General features: G+C 51.6%; 39 non-coding genes and 55 pseudogenes across 39 annotated transcripts; all 94 read left to right on the plus strand.

The window, feature by feature from the left end:
- Positions 1-22: 22 nt before the first annotated feature.
- Positions 23-141, plus strand: LOC143945951 (5S ribosomal RNA; annotated as a pseudogene).
- Positions 142-250: 109 nt separating this feature from the next.
- On the plus strand, positions 251-369 carry LOC143954929 (5S ribosomal RNA; annotated as a pseudogene).
- Positions 370-478: 109 nt separating this feature from the next.
- Positions 479-597, plus strand: LOC143943556 (5S ribosomal RNA; annotated as a pseudogene).
- Positions 598-706: 109 nt separating this feature from the next.
- Positions 707-825, plus strand: LOC143954329 (5S ribosomal RNA). The gene has a single exon (XR_013269331.1). It is a non-coding gene; the product is annotated as a 5S ribosomal RNA (ribosomal RNA).
- Positions 826-934: 109 nt separating this feature from the next.
- Positions 935-1053, plus strand: LOC143945952 (5S ribosomal RNA; annotated as a pseudogene).
- Positions 1054-1162: 109 nt separating this feature from the next.
- Positions 1163-1281, plus strand: LOC143952594 (5S ribosomal RNA). The gene has a single exon (XR_013267756.1). It is a non-coding gene; the product is annotated as a 5S ribosomal RNA (ribosomal RNA).
- A 109-nt stretch (positions 1282-1390) lies between these two features.
- LOC143952155 (5S ribosomal RNA) lies at positions 1391-1509 on the plus strand. Its single transcript, XR_013267359.1, has one exon. It is a non-coding gene; the product is annotated as a 5S ribosomal RNA (ribosomal RNA).
- Positions 1510-1619: 110 nt separating this feature from the next.
- On the plus strand, positions 1620-1738 carry LOC143952228 (5S ribosomal RNA). The gene has a single exon (XR_013267425.1). It is a non-coding gene; the product is annotated as a 5S ribosomal RNA (ribosomal RNA).
- Positions 1739-1847: 109 nt separating this feature from the next.
- LOC143945429 (5S ribosomal RNA) lies at positions 1848-1966 on the plus strand (annotated as a pseudogene).
- A 109-nt stretch (positions 1967-2075) lies between these two features.
- Positions 2076-2194, plus strand: LOC143948991 (5S ribosomal RNA; annotated as a pseudogene).
- Positions 2195-2303: 109 nt separating this feature from the next.
- Positions 2304-2422, plus strand: LOC143951762 (5S ribosomal RNA). Its single transcript, XR_013267003.1, has one exon. It is a non-coding gene; the product is annotated as a 5S ribosomal RNA (ribosomal RNA).
- A 109-nt stretch (positions 2423-2531) lies between these two features.
- LOC143950703 (5S ribosomal RNA) lies at positions 2532-2650 on the plus strand. The gene has a single exon (XR_013266046.1). It is a non-coding gene; the product is annotated as a 5S ribosomal RNA (ribosomal RNA).
- A 109-nt stretch (positions 2651-2759) lies between these two features.
- LOC143951110 (5S ribosomal RNA) lies at positions 2760-2878 on the plus strand. Its single transcript, XR_013266412.1, has one exon. It is a non-coding gene; the product is annotated as a 5S ribosomal RNA (ribosomal RNA).
- A 109-nt stretch (positions 2879-2987) lies between these two features.
- On the plus strand, positions 2988-3106 carry LOC143948278 (5S ribosomal RNA; annotated as a pseudogene).
- Positions 3107-3215: 109 nt separating this feature from the next.
- LOC143945059 (5S ribosomal RNA) lies at positions 3216-3334 on the plus strand. The gene has a single exon (XR_013265083.1). It is a non-coding gene; the product is annotated as a 5S ribosomal RNA (ribosomal RNA).
- Positions 3335-3443: 109 nt separating this feature from the next.
- LOC143952156 (5S ribosomal RNA) lies at positions 3444-3562 on the plus strand. The gene has a single exon (XR_013267360.1). It is a non-coding gene; the product is annotated as a 5S ribosomal RNA (ribosomal RNA).
- A 110-nt stretch (positions 3563-3672) lies between these two features.
- LOC143950677 (5S ribosomal RNA) lies at positions 3673-3791 on the plus strand. Its single transcript, XR_013266022.1, has one exon. It is a non-coding gene; the product is annotated as a 5S ribosomal RNA (ribosomal RNA).
- A 109-nt stretch (positions 3792-3900) lies between these two features.
- On the plus strand, positions 3901-4019 carry LOC143954247 (5S ribosomal RNA). The gene has a single exon (XR_013269256.1). It is a non-coding gene; the product is annotated as a 5S ribosomal RNA (ribosomal RNA).
- Positions 4020-4128: 109 nt separating this feature from the next.
- On the plus strand, positions 4129-4247 carry LOC143945631 (5S ribosomal RNA; annotated as a pseudogene).
- A 109-nt stretch (positions 4248-4356) lies between these two features.
- LOC143947761 (5S ribosomal RNA) lies at positions 4357-4475 on the plus strand (annotated as a pseudogene).
- A 325-nt stretch (positions 4476-4800) lies between these two features.
- Positions 4801-4919, plus strand: LOC143947762 (5S ribosomal RNA; annotated as a pseudogene).
- Positions 4920-5028: 109 nt separating this feature from the next.
- LOC143944703 (5S ribosomal RNA) lies at positions 5029-5147 on the plus strand (annotated as a pseudogene).
- Positions 5148-5256: 109 nt separating this feature from the next.
- Positions 5257-5375, plus strand: LOC143947545 (5S ribosomal RNA; annotated as a pseudogene).
- A 109-nt stretch (positions 5376-5484) lies between these two features.
- On the plus strand, positions 5485-5605 carry LOC143946175 (5S ribosomal RNA; annotated as a pseudogene).
- A 109-nt stretch (positions 5606-5714) lies between these two features.
- On the plus strand, positions 5715-5833 carry LOC143944422 (5S ribosomal RNA; annotated as a pseudogene).
- Positions 5834-5942: 109 nt separating this feature from the next.
- Positions 5943-6061, plus strand: LOC143944423 (5S ribosomal RNA; annotated as a pseudogene).
- Positions 6062-6170: 109 nt separating this feature from the next.
- On the plus strand, positions 6171-6289 carry LOC143947590 (5S ribosomal RNA; annotated as a pseudogene).
- A 110-nt stretch (positions 6290-6399) lies between these two features.
- On the plus strand, positions 6400-6518 carry LOC143944659 (5S ribosomal RNA; annotated as a pseudogene).
- Positions 6519-6627: 109 nt separating this feature from the next.
- On the plus strand, positions 6628-6746 carry LOC143952063 (5S ribosomal RNA). Its single transcript, XR_013267276.1, has one exon. It is a non-coding gene; the product is annotated as a 5S ribosomal RNA (ribosomal RNA).
- A 109-nt stretch (positions 6747-6855) lies between these two features.
- LOC143946567 (5S ribosomal RNA) lies at positions 6856-6974 on the plus strand (annotated as a pseudogene).
- Positions 6975-7083: 109 nt separating this feature from the next.
- Positions 7084-7202, plus strand: LOC143943959 (5S ribosomal RNA; annotated as a pseudogene).
- Positions 7203-7311: 109 nt separating this feature from the next.
- On the plus strand, positions 7312-7430 carry LOC143950951 (5S ribosomal RNA). The gene has a single exon (XR_013266269.1). It is a non-coding gene; the product is annotated as a 5S ribosomal RNA (ribosomal RNA).
- Positions 7431-7539: 109 nt separating this feature from the next.
- On the plus strand, positions 7540-7658 carry LOC143948241 (5S ribosomal RNA; annotated as a pseudogene).
- A 109-nt stretch (positions 7659-7767) lies between these two features.
- On the plus strand, positions 7768-7886 carry LOC143953419 (5S ribosomal RNA). The gene has a single exon (XR_013268503.1). It is a non-coding gene; the product is annotated as a 5S ribosomal RNA (ribosomal RNA).
- Positions 7887-7995: 109 nt separating this feature from the next.
- Positions 7996-8114, plus strand: LOC143946305 (5S ribosomal RNA; annotated as a pseudogene).
- A 109-nt stretch (positions 8115-8223) lies between these two features.
- Positions 8224-8342, plus strand: LOC143953577 (5S ribosomal RNA). Its single transcript, XR_013268646.1, has one exon. It is a non-coding gene; the product is annotated as a 5S ribosomal RNA (ribosomal RNA).
- A 109-nt stretch (positions 8343-8451) lies between these two features.
- LOC143950957 (5S ribosomal RNA) lies at positions 8452-8570 on the plus strand. The gene has a single exon (XR_013266274.1). It is a non-coding gene; the product is annotated as a 5S ribosomal RNA (ribosomal RNA).
- A 109-nt stretch (positions 8571-8679) lies between these two features.
- LOC143947345 (5S ribosomal RNA) lies at positions 8680-8798 on the plus strand (annotated as a pseudogene).
- A 109-nt stretch (positions 8799-8907) lies between these two features.
- LOC143951316 (5S ribosomal RNA) lies at positions 8908-9026 on the plus strand. Its single transcript, XR_013266600.1, has one exon. It is a non-coding gene; the product is annotated as a 5S ribosomal RNA (ribosomal RNA).
- A 109-nt stretch (positions 9027-9135) lies between these two features.
- Positions 9136-9254, plus strand: LOC143947123 (5S ribosomal RNA; annotated as a pseudogene).
- Positions 9255-9363: 109 nt separating this feature from the next.
- Positions 9364-9482, plus strand: LOC143945384 (5S ribosomal RNA; annotated as a pseudogene).
- A 109-nt stretch (positions 9483-9591) lies between these two features.
- LOC143944984 (5S ribosomal RNA) lies at positions 9592-9709 on the plus strand (annotated as a pseudogene).
- Positions 9710-9817: 108 nt separating this feature from the next.
- Positions 9818-9936, plus strand: LOC143948224 (5S ribosomal RNA; annotated as a pseudogene).
- Positions 9937-10045: 109 nt separating this feature from the next.
- Positions 10046-10164, plus strand: LOC143953074 (5S ribosomal RNA). The gene has a single exon (XR_013268190.1). It is a non-coding gene; the product is annotated as a 5S ribosomal RNA (ribosomal RNA).
- A 109-nt stretch (positions 10165-10273) lies between these two features.
- Positions 10274-10392, plus strand: LOC143946306 (5S ribosomal RNA; annotated as a pseudogene).
- Positions 10393-10501: 109 nt separating this feature from the next.
- On the plus strand, positions 10502-10620 carry LOC143946891 (5S ribosomal RNA; annotated as a pseudogene).
- A 109-nt stretch (positions 10621-10729) lies between these two features.
- On the plus strand, positions 10730-10848 carry LOC143943900 (5S ribosomal RNA; annotated as a pseudogene).
- Positions 10849-10957: 109 nt separating this feature from the next.
- LOC143952922 (5S ribosomal RNA) lies at positions 10958-11076 on the plus strand. The gene has a single exon (XR_013268052.1). It is a non-coding gene; the product is annotated as a 5S ribosomal RNA (ribosomal RNA).
- Positions 11077-11185: 109 nt separating this feature from the next.
- On the plus strand, positions 11186-11304 carry LOC143946892 (5S ribosomal RNA; annotated as a pseudogene).
- Positions 11305-11413: 109 nt separating this feature from the next.
- LOC143953420 (5S ribosomal RNA) lies at positions 11414-11532 on the plus strand. Its single transcript, XR_013268504.1, has one exon. It is a non-coding gene; the product is annotated as a 5S ribosomal RNA (ribosomal RNA).
- A 109-nt stretch (positions 11533-11641) lies between these two features.
- On the plus strand, positions 11642-11760 carry LOC143950506 (5S ribosomal RNA). The gene has a single exon (XR_013265867.1). It is a non-coding gene; the product is annotated as a 5S ribosomal RNA (ribosomal RNA).
- Positions 11761-11869: 109 nt separating this feature from the next.
- Positions 11870-11988, plus strand: LOC143948809 (5S ribosomal RNA; annotated as a pseudogene).
- Positions 11989-12097: 109 nt separating this feature from the next.
- Positions 12098-12216, plus strand: LOC143946524 (5S ribosomal RNA; annotated as a pseudogene).
- A 109-nt stretch (positions 12217-12325) lies between these two features.
- On the plus strand, positions 12326-12444 carry LOC143943438 (5S ribosomal RNA; annotated as a pseudogene).
- A 109-nt stretch (positions 12445-12553) lies between these two features.
- On the plus strand, positions 12554-12674 carry LOC143945522 (5S ribosomal RNA; annotated as a pseudogene).
- Positions 12675-12783: 109 nt separating this feature from the next.
- On the plus strand, positions 12784-12902 carry LOC143943626 (5S ribosomal RNA). The gene has a single exon (XR_013264952.1). It is a non-coding gene; the product is annotated as a 5S ribosomal RNA (ribosomal RNA).
- Positions 12903-13011: 109 nt separating this feature from the next.
- On the plus strand, positions 13012-13130 carry LOC143943901 (5S ribosomal RNA; annotated as a pseudogene).
- Positions 13131-13239: 109 nt separating this feature from the next.
- LOC143946307 (5S ribosomal RNA) lies at positions 13240-13358 on the plus strand (annotated as a pseudogene).
- A 109-nt stretch (positions 13359-13467) lies between these two features.
- Positions 13468-13586, plus strand: LOC143953597 (5S ribosomal RNA). Its single transcript, XR_013268664.1, has one exon. It is a non-coding gene; the product is annotated as a 5S ribosomal RNA (ribosomal RNA).
- Positions 13587-13695: 109 nt separating this feature from the next.
- Positions 13696-13814, plus strand: LOC143946893 (5S ribosomal RNA; annotated as a pseudogene).
- A 109-nt stretch (positions 13815-13923) lies between these two features.
- On the plus strand, positions 13924-14042 carry LOC143953421 (5S ribosomal RNA). The gene has a single exon (XR_013268505.1). It is a non-coding gene; the product is annotated as a 5S ribosomal RNA (ribosomal RNA).
- Positions 14043-14151: 109 nt separating this feature from the next.
- Positions 14152-14270, plus strand: LOC143953633 (5S ribosomal RNA). The gene has a single exon (XR_013268697.1). It is a non-coding gene; the product is annotated as a 5S ribosomal RNA (ribosomal RNA).
- Positions 14271-14379: 109 nt separating this feature from the next.
- On the plus strand, positions 14380-14498 carry LOC143949508 (5S ribosomal RNA; annotated as a pseudogene).
- Positions 14499-14607: 109 nt separating this feature from the next.
- LOC143946525 (5S ribosomal RNA) lies at positions 14608-14726 on the plus strand (annotated as a pseudogene).
- A 109-nt stretch (positions 14727-14835) lies between these two features.
- On the plus strand, positions 14836-14954 carry LOC143954416 (5S ribosomal RNA). Its single transcript, XR_013269410.1, has one exon. It is a non-coding gene; the product is annotated as a 5S ribosomal RNA (ribosomal RNA).
- A 109-nt stretch (positions 14955-15063) lies between these two features.
- LOC143945523 (5S ribosomal RNA) lies at positions 15064-15184 on the plus strand (annotated as a pseudogene).
- A 109-nt stretch (positions 15185-15293) lies between these two features.
- On the plus strand, positions 15294-15412 carry LOC143943638 (5S ribosomal RNA). The gene has a single exon (XR_013264953.1). It is a non-coding gene; the product is annotated as a 5S ribosomal RNA (ribosomal RNA).
- Positions 15413-15521: 109 nt separating this feature from the next.
- Positions 15522-15640, plus strand: LOC143952735 (5S ribosomal RNA). Its single transcript, XR_013267883.1, has one exon. It is a non-coding gene; the product is annotated as a 5S ribosomal RNA (ribosomal RNA).
- Positions 15641-15749: 109 nt separating this feature from the next.
- Positions 15750-15868, plus strand: LOC143954709 (5S ribosomal RNA). Its single transcript, XR_013269672.1, has one exon. It is a non-coding gene; the product is annotated as a 5S ribosomal RNA (ribosomal RNA).
- Positions 15869-15977: 109 nt separating this feature from the next.
- LOC143944266 (5S ribosomal RNA) lies at positions 15978-16096 on the plus strand. The gene has a single exon (XR_013265011.1). It is a non-coding gene; the product is annotated as a 5S ribosomal RNA (ribosomal RNA).
- A 109-nt stretch (positions 16097-16205) lies between these two features.
- On the plus strand, positions 16206-16324 carry LOC143954570 (5S ribosomal RNA). Its single transcript, XR_013269549.1, has one exon. It is a non-coding gene; the product is annotated as a 5S ribosomal RNA (ribosomal RNA).
- Positions 16325-16433: 109 nt separating this feature from the next.
- Positions 16434-16552, plus strand: LOC143944009 (5S ribosomal RNA; annotated as a pseudogene).
- Positions 16553-16661: 109 nt separating this feature from the next.
- Positions 16662-16780, plus strand: LOC143952369 (5S ribosomal RNA). The gene has a single exon (XR_013267552.1). It is a non-coding gene; the product is annotated as a 5S ribosomal RNA (ribosomal RNA).
- Positions 16781-16889: 109 nt separating this feature from the next.
- On the plus strand, positions 16890-17008 carry LOC143950940 (5S ribosomal RNA). Its single transcript, XR_013266259.1, has one exon. It is a non-coding gene; the product is annotated as a 5S ribosomal RNA (ribosomal RNA).
- Positions 17009-17117: 109 nt separating this feature from the next.
- On the plus strand, positions 17118-17236 carry LOC143944569 (5S ribosomal RNA; annotated as a pseudogene).
- A 109-nt stretch (positions 17237-17345) lies between these two features.
- Positions 17346-17464, plus strand: LOC143945753 (5S ribosomal RNA; annotated as a pseudogene).
- A 109-nt stretch (positions 17465-17573) lies between these two features.
- Positions 17574-17692, plus strand: LOC143945307 (5S ribosomal RNA; annotated as a pseudogene).
- Positions 17693-17801: 109 nt separating this feature from the next.
- LOC143945247 (5S ribosomal RNA) lies at positions 17802-17920 on the plus strand (annotated as a pseudogene).
- A 111-nt stretch (positions 17921-18031) lies between these two features.
- LOC143944792 (5S ribosomal RNA) lies at positions 18032-18150 on the plus strand (annotated as a pseudogene).
- A 109-nt stretch (positions 18151-18259) lies between these two features.
- Positions 18260-18378, plus strand: LOC143954450 (5S ribosomal RNA). Its single transcript, XR_013269441.1, has one exon. It is a non-coding gene; the product is annotated as a 5S ribosomal RNA (ribosomal RNA).
- A 109-nt stretch (positions 18379-18487) lies between these two features.
- Positions 18488-18606, plus strand: LOC143952880 (5S ribosomal RNA). The gene has a single exon (XR_013268014.1). It is a non-coding gene; the product is annotated as a 5S ribosomal RNA (ribosomal RNA).
- Positions 18607-18715: 109 nt separating this feature from the next.
- On the plus strand, positions 18716-18834 carry LOC143945650 (5S ribosomal RNA; annotated as a pseudogene).
- Positions 18835-18943: 109 nt separating this feature from the next.
- Positions 18944-19062, plus strand: LOC143944701 (5S ribosomal RNA; annotated as a pseudogene).
- A 109-nt stretch (positions 19063-19171) lies between these two features.
- On the plus strand, positions 19172-19290 carry LOC143953083 (5S ribosomal RNA). The gene has a single exon (XR_013268198.1). It is a non-coding gene; the product is annotated as a 5S ribosomal RNA (ribosomal RNA).
- A 109-nt stretch (positions 19291-19399) lies between these two features.
- Positions 19400-19518, plus strand: LOC143950294 (5S ribosomal RNA). The gene has a single exon (XR_013265709.1). It is a non-coding gene; the product is annotated as a 5S ribosomal RNA (ribosomal RNA).
- A 109-nt stretch (positions 19519-19627) lies between these two features.
- Positions 19628-19746, plus strand: LOC143944570 (5S ribosomal RNA; annotated as a pseudogene).
- Positions 19747-19856: 110 nt separating this feature from the next.
- Positions 19857-19975, plus strand: LOC143943431 (5S ribosomal RNA). The gene has a single exon (XR_013264934.1). It is a non-coding gene; the product is annotated as a 5S ribosomal RNA (ribosomal RNA).
- Positions 19976-20084: 109 nt separating this feature from the next.
- Positions 20085-20203, plus strand: LOC143945872 (5S ribosomal RNA; annotated as a pseudogene).
- Positions 20204-20312: 109 nt separating this feature from the next.
- LOC143954889 (5S ribosomal RNA) lies at positions 20313-20431 on the plus strand (annotated as a pseudogene).
- Positions 20432-20540: 109 nt separating this feature from the next.
- LOC143946922 (5S ribosomal RNA) lies at positions 20541-20659 on the plus strand (annotated as a pseudogene).
- A 111-nt stretch (positions 20660-20770) lies between these two features.
- On the plus strand, positions 20771-20889 carry LOC143946460 (5S ribosomal RNA; annotated as a pseudogene).
- Positions 20890-20998: 109 nt separating this feature from the next.
- On the plus strand, positions 20999-21117 carry LOC143954451 (5S ribosomal RNA). The gene has a single exon (XR_013269442.1). It is a non-coding gene; the product is annotated as a 5S ribosomal RNA (ribosomal RNA).
- A 109-nt stretch (positions 21118-21226) lies between these two features.
- On the plus strand, positions 21227-21345 carry LOC143944037 (5S ribosomal RNA; annotated as a pseudogene).
- Positions 21346-21454: 109 nt separating this feature from the next.
- On the plus strand, positions 21455-21573 carry LOC143946659 (5S ribosomal RNA; annotated as a pseudogene).
- Positions 21574-22471: the final 898 nt, after the last annotated feature.

Here is a 22471-nt window from a genome sequence, read left to right on the forward strand (position 1 = left end):
GTTGTAAGTAGGGTGCAAGATCACCTACGGCCACATCACCCTGAATGCGCTCAATCTCGTCTGATCTCGGATGCTAAGCAGGGTCACGCCTGGTTAGTACCTGGATGGGAGACCGCCTGGGAATACCAGGTGCCGTAGGCTTTTTTCCATTATATTGTTGGCTTTGGCGACCTGCTGTATTTTTCCTCTCAATTGCCTGAGGTGACCACCTTGGCTTTTGTCAAGAGAGTTGTAAGTAGGGTGCAAAATCGCCTACAGCCACATCACCCTGAATGCGCTCGATCTCGTCTGATCTCGGATGCTAAGCAGGGTCGTGCCTGGTTAGTACCTGGATGGGAGACCACCTGGAAATACCAGGTGCCGTAGGCTTTTTTCCATTATGTTGTTGGCATTGGCGACCTGCTGTATTTTTCCTCTCGATTGCCCGAGGTGACCACCTTGGCTTTTGTCAAGAGAGTTGTAAGTAGGGTGCAAGATCGCCTATGGCCACATCACCCTGAAAGCGCTAGATCTCGTCTGATCTCGGATGCTAAGCAGGGTCGGGCCTGGTTAGTACCTGGATGGGAGACCGCCTGGGAATACCAGATGCCATAGGCTTTTTTCCATTATGTTGTTGGCTTTGGCAACCTGCTGTATTTTTCCTCTTGATTGCCCGAGGTGACCACCTTGGCTTTTGTCAAGAGAGTTGTAAGTAGGGTGCAAGATCGCCTACGGCCACATCACCCTGAATGCGCTCGATCTCGTCTGATCTCGGATGCTAAGCAAGGTCGGGCCTGGCCTGTACCTGGATGGGAGACCGCCTGGGAATACCAGGTGCCGTAGGCTTTTTTCCATTATGTTGTTGGCTTTGGCGACCTGCTGTATTTTTCCTCTCGATTGCACGAGGTGACCACCTTGGCTTTTGTCAAGAGAGTTGTAAGTAGGGTGCAAGATCACCTACGGCCACATCACCCTGAATGCGCTCAATCTCGTCTGATCTCGGATGCTAAGCAGGGTCACGCCTGGTTAGTACCTGGATGGGAGACCGCCTGGGAATACCAGGTGCCGTAGGCTTTTTTCCATTATATTGTTGGCTTTGGCGACCTGCTGTATTTTTCCTCTCAATTGCCTGAGGTGACCACCTTGGCTTTTGTCAAGAGAGTTGTAAGTAGGGTGCAAAATCGCCTACGGCCACATCACCCTGAATGCGCTCGATCTCGTCTGATCTCGTATGGGAAGCAGGGTCGGGCCTGGTTAGTACCTGGATGGGAGACCGCCTGGGAATACCAGGTGCCGTAGGCTTTTTTCCATTATGTTGTTGGCTTTGGCGACCTGCTGTATTTTTCCTCTCGATTGCCCTAGGTGACCACCTTGGCTTTTGTCAAGAGAGTTGTAAGTAGGGTGCCAGATCGCCTACAGCCACATCACCCTGAATGTGCTCGATCTCGTCTGATCTCGGATGCTAAGCAGGGTTGGGCCTGGTTAGTACCTGGATGGGAGACCGCCTGGGAATACCAGGTGCCGTAGGCTTTTTTCCATTATGTTGTTGGCTTTGGCGACCTGCTGTATTTTTCGCCTCGATTGCCCGAGGTGACCACCTTGGCTTTTGTCAAGAGAGTTGTAAGTAGGGTGCAAAGATTGCCTACGGCCACATCACCCTGAATGCGCTCGATCTCGTCTGAACTCGGATGCAAAGCAGGGTCAGGCCTGGTTAGTACCTGGATGGGAGACCGCCTGGGAATACCAGGTGCCGTAGGCTTTTTTCCATTATGTTGTTGGCTTTGGCGACCTGCTGTATTTTTCCTCTCGATTGCCCGAGGTGACCACCTTGGCTTTTGTCAAGAGAGTTGTAAGTAGGGTGCAAGCTCGCCTACGGCCACATCACCCTGAATGCGCTCAATCTCGTCTGATCTCGGATGCTAAGCAGGTTCGTGCTTGGTTAGTACCTGGATGGGAGACCGCCTGGGAATACCAGGTGCCGTAGGCTTTTTTCCATTATGTTGTTGGCTTTGGCGACCTGCTGTATTTTTCCTCTCGATTGCCCGAGGTGACCACCTTGGCTTTTGTCAAGAGAGTTGTAAGTAGGGTGCAAGATCGCCTACGGCGACATCACCCTGAATGCGCTCGATCTAGTCTGATCTCAGATGCTAAGATGGGTCGGGCCTGGTTAGTACCTGGGTGGGAGACAACCTGGGAATACCAGGTGCCGTAGGCTTTTTTCCATTATGTTGTTGGCTTTGGCGACCTGCTGTATTTTTCCTCTCGATTGCCCGAGGTGACCACCTTGGCTTTTGTCAAGAGAGTTGTAAGTAGGGTGCAAGATCGCCTACGGCCACATCACCCTGAATGCGCTCGATCTCATCTGATCTCGGATGCTAAGCAGGGTCGGGCTTGGTTAGTACCTGGATGGGAGACCGCCTGGGAATACCAGGTGCCATAGGCTTTTTTCCATTATGTTGTTGGCTTTGGCGACCTGCTGTATTTTTCGCCTCGATTGCCCGAGGTGACCACCTTGGCTTTTGTCAAGAGAGTTGTAAGTAGGGGGCAAGATCGCCTATGGCCACATCACCCTGAATGCGCTCGATCTCGTCTGATCTCGGATGCTAAGCAGGGTCGTGCCTGGTTAGTACCTGGATGGGAGACCGCCTGGGAATACCAGGTGCCGTAGGCTTTTTTCCATTATGTTGTTGGCTTTGGCGACCTGCTGTATTTTTCCTCTCGATTGCCCGAGGTGACCACCTTGGCTTTTGTCAAGAGAGTTGTAAGTAGGGTGCAAGCTCGCCTACGGCCACATCACCCTGAATGCGCTCGATCTCGTCTGATCTCGGATGCTAAGCAGGGTCGTGCTTGGTTAGTACCTGGATGGGAGACCGCCTGGGAATACCAGGTGCCGTAGGCTTTTTTCCATTATGTTGTTGGCTTTGGCGACCTGCTGTATTTTTCCTCTCGATTGCCCGAGGTGACCACCTTGGCTTTTGTCAAGAGAGTTGTAAGTAGGGTGCAAGATCGCCTACGGCGACATCACCCTGAATGCGCTCGATCTAGTCTGATCTCAGATGCTAAGCAGGGTCGGGCCTGCTTAGTACCTGGGTGGGAGACAACCTGGGAATACCAGGTGCCGTAGGCTTTTTTCCATTATGTTGTTGGCTTTGGCGACCTGCTGTATTTTTCCTCTCGATTGCCCGAGGTGACCACCTTGGCTTTTGTCAAGAGAGTTGTAAGTAGGGTGCAAGATCGCCTACGGCCACATCACCCTGAATGCGCTCGATCTCATCTGATCTCGGATGCTAAGCAGGGTCGGGCTTGGTTAGTACCTGGATGGGAGACCGCCTGGGAATACCAGGTGCCGTAGGCTTTTTTCCATTATGTTGTTGGCTTTGGCGACCTGCTGTATTTTTCCTCTCGATTGCCCGAGGTGACCACCTTGGCTTTTGTCAAGAGAGTTGTAAGTAGGGTGCAAGATCGCCTACAGCCACATCACCCTGAATGTGCTCGATCTCGTCTGATCTCGGATGCTAAGCAGGGTTGGGCCTGGTTAGTACCTGGATGGGAGACCGCCTGGGAATACCAGGTGCCGTAGGCTTTTTTCCATTATGTTGTTGGCTTTGGCGACCTGCCGTATTTTTCGCCACGATTGCCCGAGGTGACCACCTTGGCTTTTGTCAAGAGAGTTGTAAGTAGGGTGCAAAGATTGCCTACGGCCACATCACCCTGAATGCGCTCGATCTCGTCTGAACTCGGATGCTAAGCAGGGTCAGGCCTGGTTAGTACCTGGATGGGAGACCGCCTGGGAATACCAGGTGCCGTAGGCTTTTTTCCATTATGTTGTTGGCTTTGGCGACCTGCTGTATTTTTCCTCTCGATTGCCCGAGGTGACCACCTTGGCTTTTGTCAAGAGAGTTGTAAGTAGGGTGCAAGATCGCCTACAGCCACATCACCCTGAATGTGCTCGATCTCGTCTGATCTCGGATGCTAAGCAGGGTTGGGCCTGGTTAGTACCTGGATGGGAGACCGCCTGGGAATACCAGGTGCCGTATGCTTTTTTCCATTATGTTGTTGGCTTTGGCGACCTGCTGTATTTTTCGCCTCGATTGCCCGAGGTGACCACCTTGGCTTTTGTCAAGAGAGTTGTAAGTAGGGTGCAAGATCGCCTACGGCCCCATCACCCTGAATGCGCTCGATCTCGTCTGATCTCGGATGCTAAGCAGGGTCGGGCCTGATTAGTACCTGGATGGGAGAACGTCTGGGAATACTAGGTGCCGTAGGCTTTTTTCCATTATGTTGTTGGCTTTTGCGACCTGCTGTATTTTTCCTCCTGATTGCCCGAGGTGACCACCTTGGCTTTTGTCAAGAGAGTTGTAAGTAGGGTGCAAGATCACCTACAGCCACATCACCCTGAATGCGCTCGATCTCGTCTGATCTCAGATGCTAAGCAGGGTCGGGCTTGGTTAGTACCTGGATTGGAGACCGCCTGGGAATACCAGGTGCCGTAGGCTTTTTTCCATTATGTTGTTGGCTTTGGCGACCTGCTGTATTTTTCCTCCTGATTGCCCGAGGTGACCACCTTGGCTTTTGTCAAGAGAGTTGTAAGTAGGGTGCAAGATCACCTACGGCAACATCACCCTGAATGCGCTCGATCTCGTCTGATCTCGGATGCTAAGCAGGGTCAGGCCTGGTTAGTACCTGCCTGGGAATACCAGGTGCCGTAGGCTTTTTTCCATTATGTTGTTGGCTTTGGCGACCTGCTGTATTTTTCCTCTCGATTGCCCGAGGTGACCACCTTGGCTTTTGTCAAGAGAGTTGTAAGTAGGGTGCAAGATCACCTACAGCCACATCACCCTGAATGCGCTCGATCTCGTCTGATCTCAGATGCTAAGCAGGGTCGGGCTTGGTTAGTACCTGGATTGGAGACCGCCTGGGAATACCAGGTGCCGTAGGCTTTTTTCCATTATGTTGTTGGCTTTGGCGACCTGCTGTATTTTTCCTCCTGATTGCCCGAGGTGACCACCTTGGCTTTTGTCAAGAGAGTTGTAAGTAGGGTGCAAGATCACCTACGGCAACATCACCCTGAATGCGCTCGATCTCGTCTGATCTCGGATGCTAAGCAGGGTCAGGCCTGGTTAGTACCTGCATGGGAGACCGCCTGGGAATACCAGGTGCCGTAGGCTTTTTTCCATTATGTTGTTGGCTTTGGCGACCTGCTGTATTTTTCCTCTCGATTGCCCGAGGTGACCACCTTGGCTTTTGTCAAGAGAGTTGTAAGTAGGGTGCAAGGTCATCTACAGCCACATCACCCTGAATGCGCTCGATCTCGTCTGATCTCAGATGCTAAGCAGGGTCGGGCCTGGTTAGTACCTGGATTGGAGACCGCCTGGGAATACCAGGTGCCGTAGGCTTTTTTCCATTATGTTGTTGGCTTTGGCGACCTGCTGTATTTTTCCTCTCGATTGCCCGAGGTGACCACCTTGGCTTTTGTCAAGAGAGTTGTAAGTAGGGTGCAAGATCGCCTACGGCCACATCACCCTGAATGCGCTCTAACTCATCTGATCTTGGATGCTAAGCAGGGTGTCGGGCCTGGTTAGTACCTGGATGGGAGACCGCCTGGGAATACCAGGTGCCGTAGGCTTTTTTCCATTATGTTGTTGGCTTTGGCAACCTGCTGTATTTTTCCTCTCGATTGCCCGAGGTGACCACCTTGGCTTTTGTCAAGAGAGTTGTAAGTAGGGTGCAAGATTGCCTACGGCCACATCACCCTGAATGCGCTCGATCTTGTCTGATCTCGGATGCTAAGCAGGGTCGGGCCTGGTTAGTACCTGGATGGCAGACCGCCTGGGAATACCAGGTGCCATAGGCTTTTTTCCATTATGTTGTTGGCTTTGGCGACCTGCTGTATTTTATCTCTCGATTGCCCGAGGTGACCACCTTGGCTTTTGTCAAGAGAGTTGTAAGTAGGGTGCAAGATCGCCTACGGCCACATCACCCTGAATGCGCTCGATCTTGTCTGATCTCGGATGCTAAGCAGGGTCGGGCCTGGTTAGTACCTGGATGGCAGACCGCCTGGGAATACCAGGTGCCATAGGCTTTTTTCCATTATGTTGTTGGCTTTGGCGACCTGCTGTATTTTTCCTCTCGATTGCCCGAGGTGACCACCTTGGCTTTTGTCAAGAGAGTTGTAAGTAGGGTGCAAGTTCGCCTACGGCCACATAACCCTGAGTGCGCTCGATCTCGTTTGATCTCGGATGCTAAGCAGGTTCGGGCCTGGTTAGTACCTGGATGGGAGAACGCCTGGGAATACCAGGTGCCGTAGGCTTTTTTTCCATTATGTTGTTGGCTTTGGCGACCTGCTGTATTTTTCCTCTCGATTGCCCGAGGTGACCACCTTGGCTTTTGTCAAGAGAGTTGTAAGTAGGATGCAAGATCGCCTACGGCCACATCACCCTGAGTGCGCTCAATCTCGTCTGATCTCGGATGCTAAGCAGGTTTGGGCCTGGTTAGTACCTCGATGGGAGACCGCCTGGGAATACCAGGTGCCGTAGGCTTTTTTCCATTATGTTGTTGGCTTTGGCGACCTGCTGTATTTTTCCTCTCGATTGCCCGAGGTGACCACCTTTGCTTTTGCCAAGAGAGTTGTAAGTAGGGTGCAAGATCGCCTACGGCCACATCACCCTGAATGCACTCGATCTCTTCTGATCTCGGATGCTAAGCAGGGTCGGGCCTTGTTAGTACCTGGATGGGAGACCGCCTGGGAATACCAGGTGCCGTAGGCTTTATTCCATTATGTTGTTGGCTTTGGCAACCTGCTGTATTTTTCCTCTCGATTGCCCGAGGTGACCACCTTGACTTTTGTCAAGAGAGTTGTAAGTAGGGTGTAAGATCGCCTACGGCCACATCACCCTGAATGCGCTCGATCTCGTCTGATCTCGGATGCTAAGCAGATTCGGGCCTGCTTAGTACCTGGATGGGAGACCGCCTGAGAATTCCAGGTGCTGTAGGCTTTTTTCCATTATGTTGTTTTCTTTGGCGACCTGCTGTATTTTTCCTCTCGATTGCCCGAGGTGACCACCTTGGCTTTTGTCAAGAGAGTTGTAAGTAGGGTGCAAGATCGCCTACGTCCACATCACCCTGAATGAACTCGATCTCGTCTGATCTCGGATGCTAAGCAGGGTCGGGCCTGGTTAGTACCTGGATGGGAGACCGCCTGGAAATACCAGGTGCCGTAGGCTTTTTTCCATTATGTTGTTGGCTTTGGCGACCTGCTGTATTTTTCCTCTCGATTGCCCGAGGTGACCACCTTGGCTGTTGTCAAGAGAGTTGTAAGTAGGGTGCAAGATCGCCTATGGCCACATCATCCTGAATGCGCTCGATCTCGTCTGATCTCGGATGCTAAGCAGGGTCGGGCCTGGTTAGTACCTGGATGGGAGACCGCCTGGGAATACCAGGTGCCGTAGGCTTTTTTCCATTATGTTGTTGGCTTTGGCGACCTGCTGTATTTTTCCTCTCGATTGCCCGAGGTGACCATCTTGGCTTTTGTCAAGAGAGTTGTAAGTAGGGTGCAAGATTGCCTACGGCCACATCACCCTGAGTGTGCTCGATCTCGTCTGATCTCGGATGCTAAGCAGATTCAGGCCTGGTTAGTACCTGGATGGGAGACCGCCTGGGAATACCATGTGCCGTAGGCTTTTTTCCATTATGTTGTTGGCTTTGGCGACCTGCTGTATTTTTCCTCTCGTTTGCCCGAGGTGACCACCTTTGCTTTTGTCAAGAGAGTTGTAAGTAAGGGGCAAGATTGCCTACGGCCACATCACCCTGAATGCGCTTGATCTCATCTGATCTCGGATGCTAAACAGGCTCGGGCCTGGTTAGTACCTGGATGGGAGACCGCCTGGGAATACCAGGTGCCGTAGGCTTGTTTCCATTATGTTGTTGGCTTTGGCGACCTGCTGTATTTTTCCTCTCGATTGCCCGAGGTGACCATCTTGGCTTTTGTCAAGAGAGTTGTAAGTAGGGTGCAAGATTGCCTACGGCCACATCACCCTGAGTGCGCTCGATCTCGTCTGATCTCGGATGCTAAGCAGATTCAGGCCTGGTTAGTACCTGGATGGGAGACCGCCTGGGAATACCAGGTGCTGTAGGCTTTTTTCCATTATGTTGTTGGCTTTGGCGACCTGCTGTATTTTTCCTCTCGATTGCCCGAGGTGACCACCTTGGCTTTTGTCAAGAGAGTTTTAAGTAGGGTGCATGATCGCCTACGGCCACATCACCCTGAATGCGCTCGATCTCGTCTGATCTCGGATGCCAAGCAGGGTCGGGCCTGGTTAGTACCCGGATGGGAGACCGCCTGGGAATACCAGGTGCCGTAGCCTTTTTTCCATTATGTTGTTGGCTTTGGCGACCTGCTGTATTTTTCCTCTCGATTGCCTGAGGTGACCACCTTTGCTTTTGCCAAGAGAGTTGTAAGTAGGGTGCAAGATCGCCTACGGCCACATCACCCTGAATGCACTCGATCTCGTCTGATCTCGGATGCTAAGCAGGGTCGGGCCTTGTTAGTACCTGGATGGGAGACCGCCTGGGAATACCAGGTGCCGTAGGCTTTATTCCATTATGTTGTTGGCTTTGGCAACCTGCTGTATTTTTCCTCTCGATTGCCCGAGGTGACCACCTTGGCTTTTGTCAAGAGAGTTGTAAGTAGGGTGTAAGATCGCCTACGGCCACATCACCCTGAATGTGCTCGATCTCGTCTGATCTCGGATGCTAAGCAGATTCGGGCCTGCTTAGTACCTGGATGGGAGACCGCCTGAGAATTCCAGGTGCTGTAGGCTTTTTTCCATTATGTTGTTGGCTTTGGCGACCTGCTGTATTTTTCCTCTCGCTTGCCCGAGGTGACCACCTTGGCTTTTGTCAAGAGAGTTGTAAGTAGGGTGCAAGATCGCCTACGGCCACATCACCCTGAATGCGCTCGATCTCGTCTGATCTCGGATGCTAAGCAGGGTTGGGCCTGGCTAGTACCTGGATGGGAGACCGCCTGGGAATACCAGGTGCCGTAGGCTTTTTTCCATTATGTTGTTGGCTTTGGCGACCTGCTGTATTTTTCCTCTCGATTGCCCGAGGTGACCATCTTGGCTTTTGTCAAGAGAGTTGTAAGTAGGGTGCAAGATTGCCTACGGCCACATCACCCTGAGTGTGCTCGATCTCGTCTGATCTCGGATGCTAAGCAGATTCAGGCCTGGTTAGTACCTGGATGGGAGACCGCCTGGGAATACCAGGTGCTGTAGGCTTTTTTCCATTATGTTGTTGGCTTTGGCGACCTGCTGTATTTTTCCTCTCGATTGCCCGAGGTGACCACCTTGGCTTTTGTCAAGAGAGTTGTAAGTAGGGTGCAAGATCGCCTACGGCCACATCACCCTGAATGCGCTAGATCTCGTCTGATCTCGGATGCTAAGCAGGGTCGGGCCTGGTTAGTTCCTGGATGGGAGACCGCCTGGGAATACCATGTGCCGTAGGCTTTTTTCCATTATGTTGTTGGCTTTGGCGACATGCTGTATTTTTCCTCTCGATTGCCCGAGGTGACCATCTTGGCTTTTGTCAAGAGAGTTGTAAGTAGGGTGCAAGATTGCCTACGGCCACATCATCTGAGTGCGCTCGATCTCGTCTGATCTCGGATGCTAAGCAGATTCAGGCCTGGTTAGTACCTGGATGGGAGACCGCCTGGGAATACCAGGTGCCGTAGGCTTTTTTCCATTATGTTGTTGGCTTTGGCGACCTGCTGTATTTTCCTCTCGATTGCCCGAGGTGACCACCTTGGCTTTTGTCAAGAGAGTTGTAAGTAGGGTGCAACACCACCTACAGCCACATCACCCTGAATGCACTTTATCTCGTCTGATCTCGGATGCTAAGCAGGGTCCGGCCTGGTTAGTACCTCGATGGGAGACCGCCTGGGAATACCAGGTGCCGTAGGCTTTTTTCCATTATGTTGTTGGCTTTGGCGACCTGCTGTATTTTTCCTCTCCATTGCCCGAGGTGACCACCTTGGCTTTTGTCAAGAGAGTTGTAAGTAGGGTGCAAGATCGACTACGGCCACATCACCCTGAATGCGCTCGATCTCGTCTGATCTCGGATGCTAAGCAGGGTCGGGCCTGGTTAGTACCTGGATGGCAGACCGCCTGGGAATACCAGGTGCCGTAGGCTTTTTTCCATTATGTTGTTGGCTTTGGCGACCTGCTGTATTTTTCCTCTCGATTGCCCGAGGTGACCATCTTGGCTTTTGTCAAGAGAGTTGTAAGTAGGGTGCAAGATTGCCTACGGCCACATCACCCTGAGTGCGCTCGATCTCGTCTGATCTCGGATGCTAAGCAGATTCAGGCCTGGTTAGTACCTGGATGGGAGACCGCCTGGGAATACCAGGTGCTGTAGGCTTTTTTCCATTATGTTGTTGGCTTTGGCGACCTGCTGTATTTTTCCTCTCGATTGCCCGAGGTGACCACCTTGGCTTTTGTCAAGAGAGTTGTAAGTAGGGTGCAAGATCGCCTACGGCCACATCACCCTAAATGTACTCGATCTAGTCTGATCTCGGATGCTAAGCAGGATCAGGCCTGGTTAGTACCTGGATGGGAGACCGCCTGGGAATACCAGGTGCCGTAGGCTTTTTTCCATTATGTTGTTGGCTTTGGCGACCTGCTGTATTTTTCCTCTCCATTGCCCGAGGTGACCACCTTGGCTTTTGTCAAGAGAGTTGTAAGTAGGGTGCAAGATCGACTACGGCCACATCACCCTGAATGCGCTCGATCTCGTCTGATCTCGGATGCTAAGCAGGGTCGGGCCTGGTTAGTACCTGGATGGCAGACCGCCTGGGAATACCAGGTGCCATAGGCTTTTTTCCATTATGTTGTTGGCTTTGGCGACCTGCTGTATTTTTCCTCTCGATTGACCGAGGTGACCATCTTGGCTTTTGTCAAGAGAGTTGTAAGTAGGGTGCAAGATTGCCTACGGCCACATCACCCTGAGTGCGCTCGATCTCGTCTGATCTTGGATGCTAAGCAGGGTCGGGCCTGGTTAGTACCCGGATGGGAGACCGCCTGGGAATACCAGGTGCCGTAGGCTTTTTTCCATTATGTTGTTGGCTTTGGCGACCTGCTGTATTTTTCCTCTCGATTGCCTGAGGTGACCACCTTGGCTTTTGTCAAGAGAGTTGTAAGTAGGGCACAAGATCGCCTACGGCCACATCACCCTAAATGTACTCGATCTAGTCTGATCTCGGATGCTAAGCAGGATCAGGCCTGGTTAGTACCTGGATGGGAGACCGCCTGGGAATACCAGGTGCCGTAGGCTTTTTTCCATTATGTTGTTGGCTTTGGCGACCTGCTGTATTTTTCCTCTCGTTTGCCCGAGGTGACCACCTTGGCTTTTGTCAAGAGAGTTGTAAGTAAGGGGCAAGATTGCCTACGGCCACATCACCCTGAATGCGCTTGATCTCATCTGATCTCGGATGCTAAACAGGCTCGGGCCTGGTTAGTACCTGGATGGGAGACCGCCTGGGAATACCAGGTGCCGTAGGCTTTTTTCCATTATGTTGTTGGCTTTGGCGACCTGCTGTATTTTTCCTCTCGATTGCCCGAGGTGACCACCTTGGCTTTTGTCAAGAGAGTTGTAAGTAGGGTGCAAGATCGCCTACGGCCACATCACCCTGAATGCGCTCGATCTCGTCTGATCTCGGTTGCTAAGCAGGGTCGGGCCTGGTTAGTACCCGGATGGGAGACCGCCTGGGAATACCAGGTGCCGTAGGCTTTTTTCCATTATGTTGTTGGCTTTGGCGACCTGCTGTATTTTTCCTCTCGATTGCCCGAGGTGACCACCTTGGCTTTTGTCAAGAGAGTTGTAAGTAGGGTGCAACATCACCTACAGCCACATCACCCTGAATGCACTTTATCTCGTCTGATCTCGGATGCTAAGCAGGGTCCGGCCTGGTTAGTACCTCGATGGAAGACCGCCTGGGAATACCAGGTGCCGTAGGCTTTTTTCCATTATGTTGTTGGCTTTGGCGACCTGCTGTATTTTTCCTCTCGACTGCCCGAGGTGACCACCTTGGCTTTTGTCAAGAGAGTTGTAAGTAGGTTGCAAGATCGCCTACGACCACATCACCCTGAATGCGCTCGATCTTGTCTGATCTCGGATGCTAAGCAGGGTCGGGCCTGGTTAGTACCTGGATGGCAGACCGCCTGGGAATACCAGATGCCGTAGGCTTTTTTCCATTATGTTGTTGGCTTTGGCGACCTGCTGTATTTTTCCTCTCGATTGCCCGAGGTGACCACCTTGGCTTTTGTCAAGAGAGTTGTAAGTAGGGTGCAAGATCGCCTACGGCCACATCACCCTGAATGCACTCAATCTAGTCTGATCTCGCATGTTAAGCAGGGTCGGGCCTGGTTAGTACCTGGATGGGAGACCGCCTGGGAATACCAGGTGCCGTAGGCTTTTTTCCATTATGTTGTTGGCTTTGGCGACCTGCTGTATTTTTCCTCTCGATTGCCCGAGGTGACCACCTTGGCTTTTGTCAAGAGAGTTGTAAGTAGGGTGCAAGATCGCCTACAGCCACATCACCCTGAATGCGCTCGATCTCGTCTGATCTCGGATGCTAAGCAGGGTGTCGGGCCTGGTTAGTACCTGGTTGGGAGACCGCCTGGGAATACCAGGTGCCGTAGGCTTTTTTCCATTATGTTGTTGGCTTTGGTGACCTGCTGTATTTTTCCTCTCGATTGCCCGAGGTGACCACCTTGGCTTTTGTCAAGAGAGTTGTAAGTAGGGTGCAAGATCGCCTATGGCCACATCACCCTGAATGCGCTCGATCTCGTCTGATCTCGGATGCTAAGCAGGGTTGGGCCTGGTTAGTACCTGGATGGGAGACCGCCTGGGAATACCAGGTGCCGTAGGCTTTTTTCCATTATGTTGTTGGCTTTGGCGACCTGCTGTATTTTTCCACTTGATTGCCCGAGGTGACCACCTTGGCTTTTGTCAAGAGAGTTGTAAGTAGGGTGCAAGATCGACTACGGCCACATCACCCTGAATGCGCTCGATCTCGTCTGATCTCGGATGCTAAGCAGGGTCGGGCCTGGTTAGTACCTGGATGGCAGACCGCCTGGGAATACCAGGTGCCATAGGCTTTTTTCCATTATGTTGTTGGCTTTGGCGACCTGCTGTATTTTTCCTCTCGATTGCCCGAGGTGACCATCTTGGCTTTTGTCAAGAGAGTTGTAAGTAGGGTGCAAGATTGCCTACGGCCACATCACCCTGAGTGCGCTCGATCTCGTCTGATCTCGGATGCTAAGCAGATTCAGGCCTGGTTAGTACCTGGATGGGAGACCGCCTGGGAATACCAGGTGCTGTAGGCTTTTTTCCATTATGTTGTTGGCTTTGGCGACCTGCTGTATTTTTCCTCTCGCTTGCCCGAGGTGACCACCTTGGCTTTTGTCAAGAGAGTTGTAAGTAGGGTGCAAGATCGCCTACGGCAACATCACCCTGAATGCGCTCGATCTCGTCTGATCTCGGATGCTAAGCAGGGTCAGGCCTGGTTAGTACCCGGATGGGAGACCGCCTGGGAATACCAGGTGCCGTAGGCTTTTTTCCATTATGTTGTTGGCTTTGGCGACCTGCTGTATTTTTCCTCTCGATTGCCTGAGGTGACCACCTTGGCTTTTGTCAAGAGAGTTGTAAGTAGGGCACAAGATCGCCTACGGCCACATCACCCTAAATGTACTCGATCTAGTCTGATCTCGGATGCTAAGCAGGATCAGGCCTGGTTAGTACCTGGATGGGAGACCGCCTGGGAATACCAGGTGCCGTAGGCTTTTTTCCATTATGTTGTTGGCTTTGGCGACCTGCTGTATTTTTCCTCTCGTTTGCCCGAGGTGACCACCTTGGCTTTTGTCAAGAGAGTTGTAAGTAAGGGGCAAGATTGCCTACGGCCACATCACCCTGAATGCGCTTGATCTCATCTGATCTCGGATGCTAAACAGGCTCGGGCCTGGTTAGTACCTGGATGGGAGACCGCCTGGGAATACCAGGTGCCGTAGGCTTTTTTCCATTATGTTGTTGGCTTTGGCGACCTGCTGTATTTTTCCTCTCGATTGCCCGAGGTGACCACCTTGGCTTTTGTCAAGAGAGTTGTAAGTAGGGTGCAAGATCGCCTATGGCCACATCACCCTGAATGCGCTCGATCTCGTCTGATCTCGGTTGCTAAGCAGGGTCGGGTCTGGTTAGTACCCGGATGGGAGACCGCCTGGGAATACCAGGTGCCGTAGGCTTTTTTCCATTATGTTGTTGGCTTTGGCGACCTGCTGTATTTTTCCTCTCGATTGCCCGAGGTGACCACCTTGGCTTTTGTCAAGAGAGTTGTAAGTAGGGTGCAACATCACCTACAGCCACATCACCCTGAATGCACTTTATCTTGTCTGATCTCGGATGCTAAGCAGGGTCCGGCCTGGTTAGTACCTCGATGGAAGACCGCCTGGGAATACCAGGTGCCGTAGGCTTTTTTCCATTATGTTGTTGGCTTTGGCGAAATGCTGTATTTTTCCTCTCGATTGCCCGAGGTGACCACCTTGGCTTTTGTTAAGAGAGTTGTAAGTAGGTTGCAAGATCGCCTACGACCACATCACCCTGAATGCGCTCGATCTTGTCTGATCTCGGATGCTAAGCAGGGTCGGGCCTGGTTAGTACCTGGATGGCAGACCGCCTGGGAATACCAGATGCCGTAGGCTTTTTTCCATTATGTTGTTGGCTTTGGCGACCTGCTGTATTTTTCCTCTCGATTGCCCGAGGTGACCACCTTGGCTTTTGTCAAGAGAGTTGTAAGTAGGGTGCAAGATCGCCTACGGCCACATCACCCTGAATGCACTCAATCTCGTCTGATCTCGCATGTTAAGCAGGGTCGGTCCTGGTTAGTACCTGGATGGGAGACCGCCTGGGAATACCAGGTGCCGTAGGCTTTTTTCCATTATGTTGTTGGCTTTGGCGACCTGCTGTATTTTTCCTCTCGATTGCCCGAGGTGACCACCTTGGCTTTTGTCAAGAGAGTTGTAAGTAGGGTGCAAGATCGCCTACAGCCACATCACCCTGAATGCGCTCGATCTCGTCTGATCTCGGATGCTAAGCAGGGTGTCGGGCCTGGTTAGTACCTGGTTGGGAGACCGCCTGGGAATACCAGGTGCCGTAGGCTTTTTTCCATTATGTTGTTGGCTTTGGTGACCTGCTGTATTTTTCCTCTCGATTGCCCGAGGTGACCACCTTGGCTTTTGTCAAGAGAGTTGTAAGTAGGGTGCAAAATCGCCTATGGCCACATCACCCTGAATGCGCTCGATCTCGTCTGATCTCGGATGCTAAGCAGGGTTGGGCCTGGTTAGTACCTGGATGGGAGACCGCCTGGGAATACCAGGTGCCGTAGGCTTTTTTCCATTATGTTGTTGGCTTTGGCGACCTGCTGTATTTTTCCACTTGATTGCCCGAGGTGACCACCTTGGCTTTTGTCAAGAGAGTTGTAAGTAGGGTGCAAGATCGCCTACGGCTACATCACCCTGAATGCGCTCGATCTTGTCTGATCTCGGATGCTAAGCAGGGTCGGGCCTGGTTAGTACCCGGATGGGAGACCACCTGGGAATACCAGGTGCCGTAGGCTTTTTTCCATTATGTTGTTGGCTTTGGCGACCTGCTGTATTTTTCCTCTCGATTGCCCGTGGTGACTACCTTGGCTTTTGTCAAGAGAGTTGTAAGTAGGGGGCAAGATCGCCTACGGCTACATCACCCTGAATGCACTCGATCTCGTCTGATCTCGGATGCTAAGCAGGACCAGGCCTGGTTAGTACCTGGATGGGAGACCGCCTGGGAATACCAGGTGCCGTAGGCTTTTTTCCATTATGTTGTTGGCTTTGGCGACCTGCTGTATTTTTCCTCTCGATTGCCCGAGGTGACCACCTTGGCTTTTGTCAAGAGAGTTGCAAGTAGGGTGCAAGATTGCCTACGGCCACATCACCCTGAAAGCGCTCGATCTCGTCTGATCTCGGATGCTAAGCAGGGTCGTGCCTGGTTAGTACCTGGATGGGAGACCGCCTGGGAATACCAGGTGCCGTAGGCTTTTTTCCATTATGCTGTTGGCTTTGGCGACCTGCTGTATTTTTCCTCTCGATTGCCTGAGGTGACCACCTTGGCTTTTGTTAAGAGAGTTGTAAGTAGGGTGCAAGATTGCCTATGGCCACATCACCCTGAATGTGCTCGATCTCGTCTGATCTCGGTTGCTAAGCAGGGTCGGGTCTGGTTAGTACCTGGATGGGAGACCGCCTGGGAATTCCAGGTGCCGTAGGCTTTTTTCCATTATCTTGTTGGCTTTGACGACCTGCTGTATTTTTCCACTCGATTGCCCGAGGTGACCACCTTGGCTTTTGTCAAGAGAGTTGTAAGTAGGGTGCAAGATCACCTACAATCACATCACCCTGAATGCGCTCGATCTCGTCTGAACTCGGATGCTAAGCAGGGTCGGGCCTGGTTAGTACCTGGATGGGAGACCGCCTGGGAATTCCAGGTGCCGTAGGCTTTTTTCCATTATCTTGTTGGCTTTGGCGACCTGCTGTATTTTTCCTCTCTATTGCCTGAGGTGACCACCTTGGCTTTTGTCAAGAGAGTTGTAAGTAGGGTGCAAGATCACCTACGGCCACATCACCCTGAATGCGCTCGATCTCGTCTGATCTCGGATGCTAAGCAGGGTCGGGCCTGGTTAGTACCTGGATGGTAGACCGCCTGGGAATACCAGGTGCCGTAGGCTTTTTTCCATTATGTTGTTGGCTTTGGGGACCTGCTGTATTTTTCCTCTCGATTGCCCGAGGTGACCACCTTGGCTTTTGTCAAGAGAGTTGCAAGTAGGGTGCAAGGTTGCCTACGGCCACATCACCCTTAATGCGCTCGATCTCATCTGATCTCGGATGCTAAGCAGGGTCGTGCCTGGTTAGTACCTGGATGGGAGACCGTCTGGGAATACCAGGTGCCGTAGGCTTTTTTCCATTATGTTGTTGGCTTTGGCGACCTGCTGTATTTTTCCTCTCGATTGCCCGAGGTGACCACCTTGGCTTTTGTTAAGAGAGTTGTAAGTAGGGTGCAAGATCGCCTACGGCCACATCACCCTGAATGCGCTCAATCTCGTCTGACCTCGGATGCCAATCAGGGTCGGGCCTGGTTAGTACCTGGATGGGAGACCGCCTGGGAATACCAGGTGCCGTAGGCTTTTTTCCATTATGTTGTTGGCTTTGGCGACCTGCTGTATTTTTCCTCTCGATTGCCCGAGGTGACCACCTTGGCTTTTGTCAAAAGAGTTGTAAGTAGGGTGCAAGATCCCCTAAGGCCACATCACCCTGAATGCGCTCGATCTCGTCTGATCTCGGATGCTACGCAGGGTCGGGCCTGGTTAGTACCTGGATGGGAGACCGCCTGGGAATACCAGGTGCCGTAGGCTTTTTTCCATTATGTTGTTGGCTTTGGCGACCTGCTGCATTTTTCCTCTCGATTGCCCGAGGTGACCACCTTGGCTTTTGTCAAGAGAGTTGTAAGTAGGGAGCAAGATCGCCTACGGCCACATCACCCTGAATGCGCTCAATCTCGTCTGATCTCAGATGCTAAGCAGGGTCGGGCCTGGTTAGTACCTGGATGGGAGACCGCCTGGGAATACCAGGTGCCATAGGCTTTTTTCCATTATGTTGTTGGCTTTGGTGACCTGCTGTATTTTTCCTCTCGATTGCCCGAGGTGACCACCTTGGCTTTTGTCAAGAGAGTTGTAAGTAGGGTCTAAGATCGCCTAAGGCCACATCACCCTGAATGCGCTCGATCTCGTCTGATCTCAGATGCTAAGCAGGGTCGGGCCTGGTTAGTACCTGGATGGGAGACCGCCTGGGAATACCAGGTGCCGTAAGCTTTTTTCCACTATGTTGTTGGCTTTGGCGACCTGCTGTATTTTTCCTCTCTCGATTGCCCGAGGTGACCACCTTGGCTTTTGTCAAGAGAGTTGTAAGTAGGGTGCAAGATCGCCTACAGCCACATCACCCTGAATGCGCTCGATCTCGTCTGATCTCGGATGCTAAGCAGGGTCGGGCCTGGTTAGTACCTGGATGGGAGACCGCCTGGGAATACCAGTTGTCGTAGGCTTTTTTCCATTATGTTGTTGGCTTTGGCGACCTGCTGTATTTTTCCTCTTGTTTGCCCGAGGTGACCACCTTGGCTTTTGTCAAGAGAGTTGTAAGTAGGGCTTAAGATTGCCTACGGCCACATCACCCTGAATGCGCTTGATCTCGTCTGATCTCGGATGCTAAGCAGGGTCGCGCCTGGTTAGTACGTGGATGGGAGACCGCTTGGGAATACCAGGTGCCGTAGGCTTTTTTCCATTATGTTGTTGGCTTTGGCGACCTGTTGTATTTTTCCTCTTGATTGCCCGAGGTGACCACCTTGGCTTTTGTCAAGAGAGTTGTAAGTAGGGTGCAAGATTGCCTACGGCCACATCACCCTGAATGCGCTCGATCTCGTCTGATCTCGGATGCTAAGCAGGGTCAGGCCTGGTTAGTACCTGGATGGGAGACCGCCTGGGAATACCAGGTGTCGTAGGCTTTTTTCCATTATGTTGTTGGCTTTGGCGACCTGCTGTATTTTTCCTCTCGATTGGCCGAGGTGACCACCTTGGCTTTTGTCAAGAGAGTTGTAAGTAGTGTGCAAAACTGCCTCCGGCCACATCACCCTTAATGCGCTCGATCTCGTCTGATCTTGGATGCTAAGCAGGGTCGGGTCTGGTTAGTACCTGGATGGGAGACCGCCTGGGAATTCCAGGTGCCGTAGGCTTTTTTCCATTATCTTGTTGGCTTTGACGACCTGCTGTATTTTTCCACTCGATTGCCCGAGGTGACCACCTTGGCTTTTGTCAAGAGAGTTGTAAGTAGGGTGCAAGATCACCTACAGCCACATCACCCTGAATGCGCTCGATCTCGTCTGAACTCGGATGCTAAGCAGGGTCGGGCCTGGTTAGTACCTGGATGTGAGACCGCCTGGGAATTCCAGGTGCCGTAGGCTTTTTTCCATTATCTTGTTGGCTTTGGCGACCTGCTGTATTTTTCCTTTCTATTGCCTGAGGTGACCACCTTGGCTTTTGTCAAGAGAGTTGTAAGTAGGGTGCAAGATCACCTACGGCCACATCACCCTGAATGCGCTCGATCTCGTCTGATCTCGGATGCTAAGCAGGGTCGGGCCTGGTTAGTACCTGGATGGTAGACCGCCTGGGAATACCGGGTGCCGTAGGCTTTTTTCCATTATGTTGTTGGCTTTGGGGACCTGCTGTATTTTTCCTCTCGATTGCCCGAGGTGACCACCTTGGCTTTTGTCAAGAGAGTTGCAAGTAGGGTGCAAGATTGCCTACGGCCACATCACCCTTAATGCGCTCGATCTCATCTGATCTCGGATGCTAAGCAGGGTCGTGCCTGGTTAGTACCTGGATGGGAGACCGCCTGGGAATACCAGGTGCCGTAGGCTTTTTTCCATTATGTTTTTGGCTTTGGCGACCTGCTGTATTTTTCCTCTCGATTGCCCGAGGTGACCACCTTGGCTTTTGTTAAGTGAGTTGTAAGTAGGGTGCAAGATCGCCTACGGCCACATCACCCTGAATGCGCTCAATCTCGTCTGACCTCGGATGCCAATCAGGGTCGGGCCTGGTTAGTACCTGGATGGGAGACCGCCTGGGAATACCAGGTGCCGTAGGCTTTTTTCCATTATGTTGTTGGCTTTGGCGACCTGCTGTATTTTTCCTCTCGATTGCCCGAGGTGACCACCTTGGCTTTTGTCAAGAGAGTTGTAAGTAGGGTGCAAAGATTGCCTACGGCCACATCACCCTGAATGCGCTCGATCTCGTCTGATCTCGGATGCTAAGCAGGGTCGGGCCTGGTTAGTACCTGGATGGGAGACCGCCTGGGAATTCCAGGTGCCGTAGGCTTTTTTCCATTATCTTGTTGGCTTTGGCGACCTGCTGTATTTTTCCTCTCGATTGCCCGAGGTGACCACCTTGGCTTTTGTCAAAAGAGTTGTAAGTAGGGTGCAAGATCCCCTAAGGCCACATCACCCTGAATGCGCTCGATCTCGTCTGATCTCGGATGCTACGCAGGGTCGGGCCTGGTTAGTACCTGGATGGGAGACCGCCTGGGAATTCCAGGTGCCGTAGGCTTTTTTCCATTATGTTGTTGGCTTTGGCGACCTGCTGCATTTTTCCTCTCGATTGCCCGAGGTGACCACCTTGGCTTTTGTCAAGAGAGTTGTAAGTAGGGAGCAAGATTGCCTACGGCCACATCACCCTGAATGCGCTCAATCTCGTCTGATCTCAGATGCTAAGCAGGGTCGGGCCTGGTTAGTACCTGGATGGGAGACCGCCTGGGAATACCAGGTGCCGTAGGCTTTTTTCCATTATGTTGTTGGCTTTGGTGACCTGCTGTATTTTTCCTCTCGATTGCCCGAGGTGACCACCTTGGCTTTTGTCAAGAGAGTTGTAAGTAGGGTCTAAGATCGCCTAAGGCCACATCACCCTGAATGCGCTCGATCTTGTCTGATCTCAGATGCTAAGCAGGGTCGGGCCTGGTTAGTACCTGGATGGGAGACCGCCTGGGAATACCAGGTGCCGTAAGCTTTTTTCCACTATGTTGTTGGCTTTGGCGACCTGCTGTATTTTTCCTCTCTCGATTGCCCGAGGTGACCACCTTGGCTTTTGTCAAGAGAGTTGTAAGTAGGGTGCAAGATCGCCTACAGCCACATCACCCTGAATGCGCTCGACCTCGTCTGATCTCGGATGCTAAGCAGGGTCGGGCCTGGTTAGTACCTGGATGGGAGACCGCCTGGGAATACCAGTTGTCGTAGGCTTTTTTCCATTATGTTGTTGGCTTTGGCGACCTGCTGTATTTTTCCTCTTGTTTGCCCGAGGTGACCACCTTGGCTTTTGTCAAGAGAGTTGTAAGTAGGGCTTAAGATTGCCTACGGCCACATCACCCTGAATGCGCTTGATCTCGTCTGATCTCGGATGCTAAGCAGGGTCGCGCCTGGTTAGTACGTGGATGGGAGACCGCTTGGGAATACCAGGTGCCGTAGGCTTTTTTCCATTATGTTGTTGGCTTTGGCGACCTGTTGTATTTTTCCTCTTGATTGCCCGAGGTGACCACCTTGGCTTTTGTCAAGAGAGTTGTAAGTAGGGTGCAAGATTGCCTACGGCCACATCACCCTGAATGCGCTCGATCTCGTCTGATCTCAGATGCTAAGCAGGGTCAGGCCTGGTTAGTACCTGGATGGGAGACCGCCTGGGAATACCAGGTGTCGTAGGCTTTTTTCCATTATGTTGTTGGCTTTGGCGACCTGCTGTATTTTTCCTCTCGATTGCCCGAGGTGACCACCTTGGCTTTTGTCAAGAGAGTTGTAAGTAGGGTGCAAAATTGCCTCCGGCCACATCACCCTTAATGCGCTCGATCTCGTCTGATCTTGGATGCTAAGCAGGGTCGGGCCTGGTTAGTACCTGGATTGGAGACCGCCTGGGAATACCAGGTGCCGTAGGCTTTTTTCCATTATGTTGTTGGCTTTGGCGAACTGCTGTATTTTTTTTTTTTTTTTCATTCAAGAAAGTTTTATTAGCAAATAAAAGCACATATTACAAGAGTATGCAAAAAGACACTGCAAAAAACAATTATGCTTAACAAGATTGAATTTGTGTCAATAACATTTCTAGTTGGCTATAATAGGGGTACCATCAAAACATCAGATCCTTCCATTGCGAGCCCTACCGGACTTAGAAGGGTGATTCATTATCCAACCCCAGATTCCCTCAGGAACCCATCAAGCTCAATGTACATCTAGAGAACATATCAAAAGAACTATTAATTTAGTAAAGAAGTCAAGTATAGAAATATATAAGGTTAGAAATAGAGAGTAAAGACAAACGGGGAGAAAGGGAGGAGAAATTCGCCTTGTTCCGGATGCTCTAGCTCATGGTCAAGAGCTGTGTTTGTATGGTATAAATTAGTGATTGACTAGTTGTCTGGACCCCACCACTCTTCAGGCCATCAGGCCGCTGCCCATGATGTCCCCAAAGGATTTGGAGTATTTAAAGGCAAACCACGGAGACCATGTTCTGTGATAACCCTCTACACGCTCATTCGATTGGGCTGCCGTGTCTTCCATCTCACAGATAGAAGCAATTTTAAGCAGCCATTCTCTTATGGTAGGTGTAGTTTTGGATTTCCAGTATAGTGGAATTAGAGAGTTGGCTGCATTTATCATATGTCTGGTGAGCGACTTTTTATATCTTTTGAATGAGGTGTTGGCAATGTGGAGCAAACAACTTGCCGCGTCCAACCTCAGACTGGTCTCCATGATCTGCCCAATCAGCTCCTTCACCCCCGACCAATAACGCTGTAATTGGTCGCATTGCCACCAAATGTGGAATAGGGTGCCCTCC

The sequence above is a fragment of the Lithobates pipiens genome, unplaced genomic scaffold (genome assembly GCF_037356315.1).
Source record: "Lithobates pipiens isolate NorthernLeopardFrog02 unplaced genomic scaffold, aLitPip1_a1.2 Scaffold_30, whole genome shotgun sequence".
In the NCBI taxonomy this organism is placed as follows: Eukaryota; Metazoa; Chordata; class Amphibia; order Anura; family Ranidae; genus Lithobates; species Lithobates pipiens.